The sequence below is a fragment of the Onychostruthus taczanowskii genome, unplaced genomic scaffold (assembly GCF_017590055.1).
Source record: "Onychostruthus taczanowskii isolate IOZ18803 unplaced genomic scaffold, ASM1759005v1 scaffold59, whole genome shotgun sequence".
Taxonomy (NCBI): Eukaryota; Metazoa; Chordata; class Aves; order Passeriformes; family Passeridae; genus Onychostruthus; species Onychostruthus taczanowskii.
In genome coordinates, this window is record NW_024503568.1 from 2,300,016 (window position 1) to 2,307,747 (window position 7,732).

The following is a 7,732-nucleotide window of genomic DNA, read 5'->3' on the forward strand; positions in this document are numbered from 1 at the left end:
AAGGGCAGAGCCAAGGATTCATGTGGCCCAGGGGGCACACTGACTGGGGTCTCTTTTCATACAAAATGCAAAGATCTTGGCAGAATATGGTATTCAACAGCACAATACTGGATTGTCATAGCACTGGCTGATGATTTTGGGATCCTCAGGTCACAGTCACAAGAAACCACACATTAAGAAAATAGCCAAAGCAGACCTAATACAAAAAAGACTTAACACAGGCTTCAGAAAGGTGCAGAGACATAGAAAAAACCAGCAACCAGACTCAAACCAAACTCACATCAACCCTGGTGCACACAAAGAAGGTTGTAAATTGAAAAGAATCTCACCAACCCCTCTTCTAAAGGGCTGACTTCTCCTCAACCATTTAAAAGCAACATACTTTGTTTTTCTAATTTTCTGTTACTCAAGGCACGAAATGGTAGGGAAAATAAATTACAAACCTTATATCCAATGCTCAGTAATACATTCCCAAGATTTCACCCGTGTCTTATCAGAAGAAAATGACTAATGTATAACTTGAATGCACTGAATGTATCTTCCCTTTTAAAAACATTTCTAGAGAACTAGAGGATTTTATTTATGAAAACAAAACCTAAAATGAAAGGATTGCTTTAGCTTGCAAATTACAAACTGTTGAACTGCTTAGACTTCTTTTCTGCATGAAAACACATCTAAGGAAAACACATGAGAGAGTAGTCATTACAAGCAAGTACAACCCCAAAGTCATATTTAATTGTTCTGCCTGCAGTAACTGAAGGAATTGTAGAAGGGTGTAACTCATTGAGATTCAAGACATCACAGAAGATGCTTCCTTTCCAATGTCCCTGGCCAACCTGTGTCCCAGACTGTGTCTAGCACTTCCTTTTCCTGATCTGTCTGTCCACAGTCCTAATTCTCACTAGAGGTAATCCATCGTCTTACAGGCTGAATAAAAGCAGTAATCTTTGTCTGCCACTATGAGCCTCCAAAAACTGTAAGTGATCTCTACACAAAACTTCTCCATCCAACCTAAGAATAGCTCAGATTTTGCAGAGCAAATCCTTATACAGAATGACAAAACATACTTATGTATGAAGGACTCGGTGAATTTTAAAATTCATTCTATGATTTCTGTAGTAGGAAAAAACCTAATTTCTAATTTCAAAAACTCTTCGACACATAGCAACTAAAAGCAGGAATAATTACTGACTTACTTCCTGGAAGTATTTTCCTGACTTGCTGCAATTTAAAAACCAAAATAGTGATTATTTGTTTTATGTATGTGTTTTATATATTAGGAAGACATTTTTCTTTATTAAAACCAGCTTAGCCAACACAACTGTATCTAAAGATGGAGAGAACAGTCCTACAATCTGATCTACAAAAGCTGCCACATTTGGACTTAACCATCACTATCACAAACAGTGATCCAAGTCAGAAGTTTTACCAGCAAATTGTTACAGAAGTATGAGCTCCCTGTATTGTGTTTGCACTATACAACCACACTTTACAGAAGACCAAAGCTGTTAAACCCTGAAACTCAAGTGTTTCATTCTGCTCTCAGCTGTACAGCATGTAAGAATGGTAAAGAACACTTCAGTGCAGTAAAATGGCCACCACACCACTGCACGTGGGTACTGGACTCTGCTTGGCTTTTTATTTTGACTTTTGCAGTCTCTTACAAGATGTACAGCTACATTTAAGAACTATGGTACATTAAGTTCAAAAGGGTTTTCAGGCAGGGTAGAAGATTACTGCACTTCACAGACTTTTCTCTAGGGAGAAAAACCAGATTTTTTTCATTTGTCAATTTTCCTCTCACACACCAGCATTACCTCTGAGTGATCCTTGAGTATTTTATCTTTCAACAGGTAGTTACTACTTTAATATGTAAGTACTGTTGCAGCTGAGGAGAAGAGTCATTTTTAATCAACACTGGATCACACAGAAAAATAAACCATTTCAGAAATCAAATCTAAAGTTTAATGGGCAGCCATAGCAGTCCACAGGTGATTTATTGCTCATAAAATATAAAAATGGAATTACTTCACCTGTAAGCTCAAGCAGAGAGACAGATGCAGGTGACAACCTATTGCCTTATGAGCAACACAGATGTAGGAATTCTTGAATTTGCACAGGAGGAATGAGGACAGAAAATGAGGAATAAAAGATGACGCCTCTTAAAGCAACCTGAATTTAATAGCACACATCCATTCAATGCATGATCTAATTCCTCTGTCCTAAACAATAACCTTAAGCCTACAAAGAGGTACATATATCTGAATATGAGTATAAGCAGAATTTAAATAATCCTGTCTGGAGGTTAAAAAATTACTCCTTAATTAGATCTAATTAAATGTTTAACCCAAGTGCCTCCACCATTCTTCACCAAAGAAAGGTTTGATTGTCACCGACTAAATGCTGCTAACACTTTTTCCCAGTACTGCACTCATGAATCCCTAAAACCAATACAAATTCTTTATGTGCTGTAATTTTTCAATCTCCTCCTACACACAGATATATTTCCTTTGCACCTTTATGTAATTTTATTTGCTTTATATCTCTGAAATATTGAATTTATTTTAGGAACAGCTGTCTGAAAATTAATTGTGAACCAACTCTTACAGAAGCTGTGCTCATGCATTACTGGGTTATTGCTACCACCTGCAAAGTTAAGAGGGAAAGAATTTAGTCGTGCAAAGGTGCTCAGGCATACTCTGACACATACTGCTCTGCTGTCACGAAACACATCTCAGTCTTTAACAGCAAAAAGCTGCTTGCATGCCATCTCTTCCAAAAAAAATGCAAATACCTAACTACATGGAATTCATAGTATGAAACAATTTGTTTAAAGCTTAGATTTAATTCAATCAAACCACAGTGACTCAGAGCTACACATGAAAAGCATAAAGCATGTACTGTCTGAGCAAACCACTCACACCAGAACCACCTAGAACAAACAATTAAGAGATTGTGAATTCAACCTGAAAAAGAGCAATTTATTTTTTTCCTGTGCTAGGTATATAACAGAATAGAGATACACATATCTGCTTTTGTTATGAAAGCAATGCTGACTTTTTCAAAGGAAGGCTGTATCCAGGTTGTACAAATGCACATTCATCTAAGGCACTTACATTGCCCATGATCATCATCACAGTAACTGAGCACCTTGAAATTTCTTCTTTGCTCTGTTAATCATCATTCCCTTTGGGAAGAGTCTGGTTGCCCTGGCATGATTAGCAGTTAAAGACACACAAAAATAAAAGCATTTGCTCAAAAATGCACTTTGCAACATATACAAATATGTATAAACATGTGAACAGCTTTCTTAGAAGAAAATTCTACAGGTGACTGCTATTCTGGATATATTTTAGGTGCAAAACCACCAAAGCTGGCTCTGCTCAATCAGGTCAAGTCTTGGAGGAAACCAACACCTAAGTTAAATCGGACTACTAAGCCCAGACAGGAGTGCCTCACAATTATACAGACGTTCAAGCCCCAAACTGGTATTTTCACACTGTTCTGACCTGTATTTCCTGCCAGAGAACACTGCTCACTTCAACTGAGCTCATCTTATAGTCAACATCAGATAATGTTTTGGAAAACACTTTAGTGTCCTTCTGTCCCATATAAGTAAGAATCCTTCAAGTCAGGATTCAAGAGAAGATGAAAGAAGCATAAGCCTCATCTTGCCAGACTTTGGATACAGCTAGAGTCAAGTCCTGGGATTTGTTTCTGAAGTTCAAAGTGTAGAGAAAGCCTAACTTTGTGCAAGGTCTCACAAGGAATTGGTAGCAGGTGGAGATCTCTATGGAGGTCTCAGATTAGCATTTTAGCTACATGAATACCTTGTGTGTAGCTACTGTGGATACACCAGTTGTGCTCAAAAACATGTATCAGTGCTCGCCAGTTTCAGTTATTTTTCTATGTTTTTATAATCTACCCTCTAGTATAAAACAGGCCTAAGCAACACTGACAGATCATAACAAAGATGAGTGACTGCCCTGAGATCCAGAAACAGGTGAAAGTTGAAAAAATATCCCTTACAATATAATAAAAGCACTTAAAGACATCTAAGAGTTTTACAATGCCAATCAACTGGGCTGAGGGGGCACGGAAGTAACTTATCCACAGATTACTATTTTTGAGATCTGAGAGGAAAAAACAGGATGTTTCTAGCAATAAAAACCCCTTGAACTTGCATGAACTTGAATTGATCTAAGTGAATAATCCTATTAGATCCTCTTAACTTTGGCCAGGATATAATTATAAGGATTGGAGACAGCAGGACCAAAACCCAGTGGGGGTCTGTCTGCAAGGCTCAACTCCACTTGAAGGAGATTTCCTATTGCCCAGGGCATGCAGGAAGACAGAGCTAGTTTACAGAAATACACTTGGCAACAATATGTAATGGATTTTACATACATCTAACACTTCAGCTCAGTGAAGACAATGGCAGGGGACACCACAGGTCTGTCAAGGCCTGATTGCATGTCAAGGCTGAAAAGGAACCAATTCCTCATTGGCTCCCAAAACAGGAACTGAGGGCTGGGGATTGAACAAAACCATGAAGCAGCAGCTTCAAAAACAGGAAAGAAGTCGTCTTCTTTCAAGCAGTTGTGAAAGTTATAATCATGGGATGCTGCATACACACAATTTACCTAAATTTAAAAAGCCAACCAGCCTGCTTTAGACTGTCAAATGTAAAGGCAAACACAAAGACACCATGTCTTGCAGAGGAAATCCCTAGCACTGAGCTAGGGAATAGGTCATAGAACTATGCATACTTGTTTGACCTATTATTTCATTTTCCCTTAAGACAAAATGGAGTGGGTCAGACAGGTTTCTAACCCTGCCAGGCCCAGGCACTGAAAGCCACTATGGGATCTCTGACCCCTGCAGGGTACACGCCCAGAATTCAGGCAACCCTCCAAGACAGAAGTGAAGGTAGGTCATTTGAGAGAGAACAGAAACCAGTTCAGCTTTTCCTCTCCCTCTCTTCCATGTCCAATGACTGAGAGTTTCATGGCACACTCTCCAAGTCATAGGGCAGTCCCTTCTCCCCAAACTGTCCCAAGAGAAAGGTTATTGCTCTGTACATTCTCCCAAAATGAATGTTACTTAATTAAAGAAATCCTTGTTATCTTCTTGCATGAATCTTACCACTGACAATTGCACATGGGCCCTTAGGATCACCTACACATTGGTAACAACAGCTGTCACAAACCCCCATGAGCACACCTCCATGCAGTAAAACTAGCAAACTGCTGGGGAAAAATGTCACCACTGGTTCCTGCTTCACAAATCATAAGTACCAGATGTATCACCTGATGAGGAAATAGGGAATTTTTAATCTGTAAACATCTAATTCAAAATCGAGAAAATATTCTGGATCCCAGTGAGGTTAACATTTCCTTCTCCCCCTGTAATAACCAAAATATAAATTATTAATTACCAAGCAGTAATGCACATATCTTAAATATGTGAAACAAACAGATACAGCAGATAAAAGAAAATGCATTAAAGGGAAAGACACAAAGGCACAGAACCTACATTTTCATGTTCCAATTCTCTACTGAGACAATGACTCCCTACATTGCCTTAAAAAAAATCACTTGTTGCCTCCATGCTTCAAACTATGTTCATAAAATGGAGGCAATGCCACTTCCTCACACTCTCACAAGGATAATCTGAAGATTGTGAAATATCGGCATATTACAGGATTGAAGGTCACACAGAAGCCAGGTAAGAGTGAGAAACATGTTTTAACTAGCACTGAAAGTATTTTATTACCCTTGCAGATGGAACACTCCTGTAGCCTTAGTCACCAAGTGAGATCCAGTGAGGCTGCCAAGGAAAAAACTGCCTGCTCACTCAGTGAACAAGGGCACGATGGCAATAATGACATTCTCATATTAAATAAAAGGAATGTCATATGCACACTTTTCTGTGCTGAATGACAGTTTTTGTGGTTTTTTATTTTAATGCAAAAGGAAGCTTGAAGGCTGTTATTTAATAGTGCCACAGAGATTATTGGGGCACTGTAGTACCACAGAATTTGTTCACAGCAGGTAAAATTCACACCCTGCAGCGAACCAACAAAAGACCACTTAAATACTAATTTCAGCCCTCGTGGCTGAGCCAGTGACATACTTCTGCTAGCACTACATGGGGATCGCTTTCTGGATCAGAATATTAAAAGCACTCGTGCTTCAACGGCATTGCCTTCAAAACACTTTTGGTTTCCCACAAAAAAAGTCAAGGGAATCTGTTATAATCTGAAGTCCAAATCACTCTCTTGTTTACACTAATAAGTAAACTTACTTTACTTACAAATAAAACTAGATGGTGGTACACTCCTGTACTTCCATGATTTTAAAATCATGGCAACGTACACAATTTGGCTGTTTAGTTAAAATAAAACTGTATCACATTTTGGGTTTTTTTACCCGAATAGTTGCAAAAATACACTATATTCAGAGAGCATGCTCGTCTATGAGAGAGATTTCACCATTTCTGCAAGTCAGTCAACAAGTCACCAACACGTATCAAAATAGAGAACACGATCAGTATTAAAAAGAGAATTTAAAAATGTATTTAAATATTTCAATATGAGACCTGCAAGTACTAAGGAATGGAAAAATTCGGCTTGCTGATAAAGCCATGCCTTCAAAAATTAGTTACAGGAAAAAAAAATGGGTTCCTTAAAAAGAAGGATACAAAAAAATATACATTTAAGAGTAGGGCAAAAGAGAGTACAAGTCAACCAGGGTCTCGCTCTTTTCTCTGGTATAAACACAGGCAAAAATCAAAGATGGTAAACCTCAGTCTCTGTCCCTTGGAGGGAATCGGCAGGATCGTCCCCGTGCCTACCGAGCTTCCGCTGGAATAGTGGAAAGTTGGATCTGTAACAAAGATTATTTTTCCACCAACAGTTTAATTTTAGAAAGGCGCCAACAAAAGGCACGGCTCTGAACACCCTGAGCGCGCTCCTTCCCCTCCCGATCCATCAGCGCCCGCTTCCTCCTGGAGACACGATGCCGTGGCACGACCACGGCTCCATTCGGCCGCTTTAGCCGAACAAAACGCTCTTCCTGCCTGGAAAAAATAAAACAACAAAAAGCCCAACCACCCAACCAGCCGGTGCCATAAAAAGGCAGGAAAGCAGGAGCACGGAAGGAAGGGCCGGCGCGCACAAGAGCCCGCACCGCCGCCCTCCCGCAGCGGACCCGGCGCCGCCGGTGCTCCGCAAACCCGCGAACGGCGGCATTCCGAACCCGGGCTCGAGCACCCACACCGGGGCTGTGACGCCGCCGCCCGCCCTGCCCCGCCATGGCCGTGGCCGCCGCGCCCGTCCGCCCGCCCGGCCGGAGCTGCCCCACAGCAGCCGCCGTCGGCAGGGCTGGGCAGCGCGGCCGCGGGGCTCCGGCGGGGCTCCGGCACGGCTCCCGCCCGGCGCTCTCCCCATCCCGGCCGCACCTGTCGGGTGGTTGCGCGGTCCGGGGCGGGGAGGGCGAGCGAGCGCGACGGCAGCAGCAACGGCGGGAGACAATGGAGGAGTGAAGGACGGACACATTGACACACGGGCGCCTCCGCCCGCCCGCACCACTCCCGGCACCTCCCCGGGAGGGAGAAACGAAGGAACCGCGGAGAAGCCAAAAAGGGGAGACAAAAGAAAAGAGTAACGCATTTCTAAACTTGAAAACAAGGGATAAAAGCGGACAAGCTCCTTCTCTCCGGCAGCACCGTG

At 41.6% G+C, this 7,732-nt stretch overlaps 1 protein-coding gene across 1 annotated transcript in view; it reads right to left on the minus strand.

Moving 5' to 3' along the window:
• The window catches only part of BZW2 (basic leucine zipper and W2 domains 2), a 54,082-nt gene extending 46,485 nt beyond the window's left edge, over positions 1-7,597 (minus strand). The window contains exon 1 of the mRNA XM_041418218.1: positions 7,462-7,597. The gene's annotated coding sequence lies outside the window, so the exon portion shown is untranslated. The remainder of the gene's footprint in view (positions 1-7,461) is intronic.
• Positions 7,598-7,732: the final 135 nt, after the last annotated feature.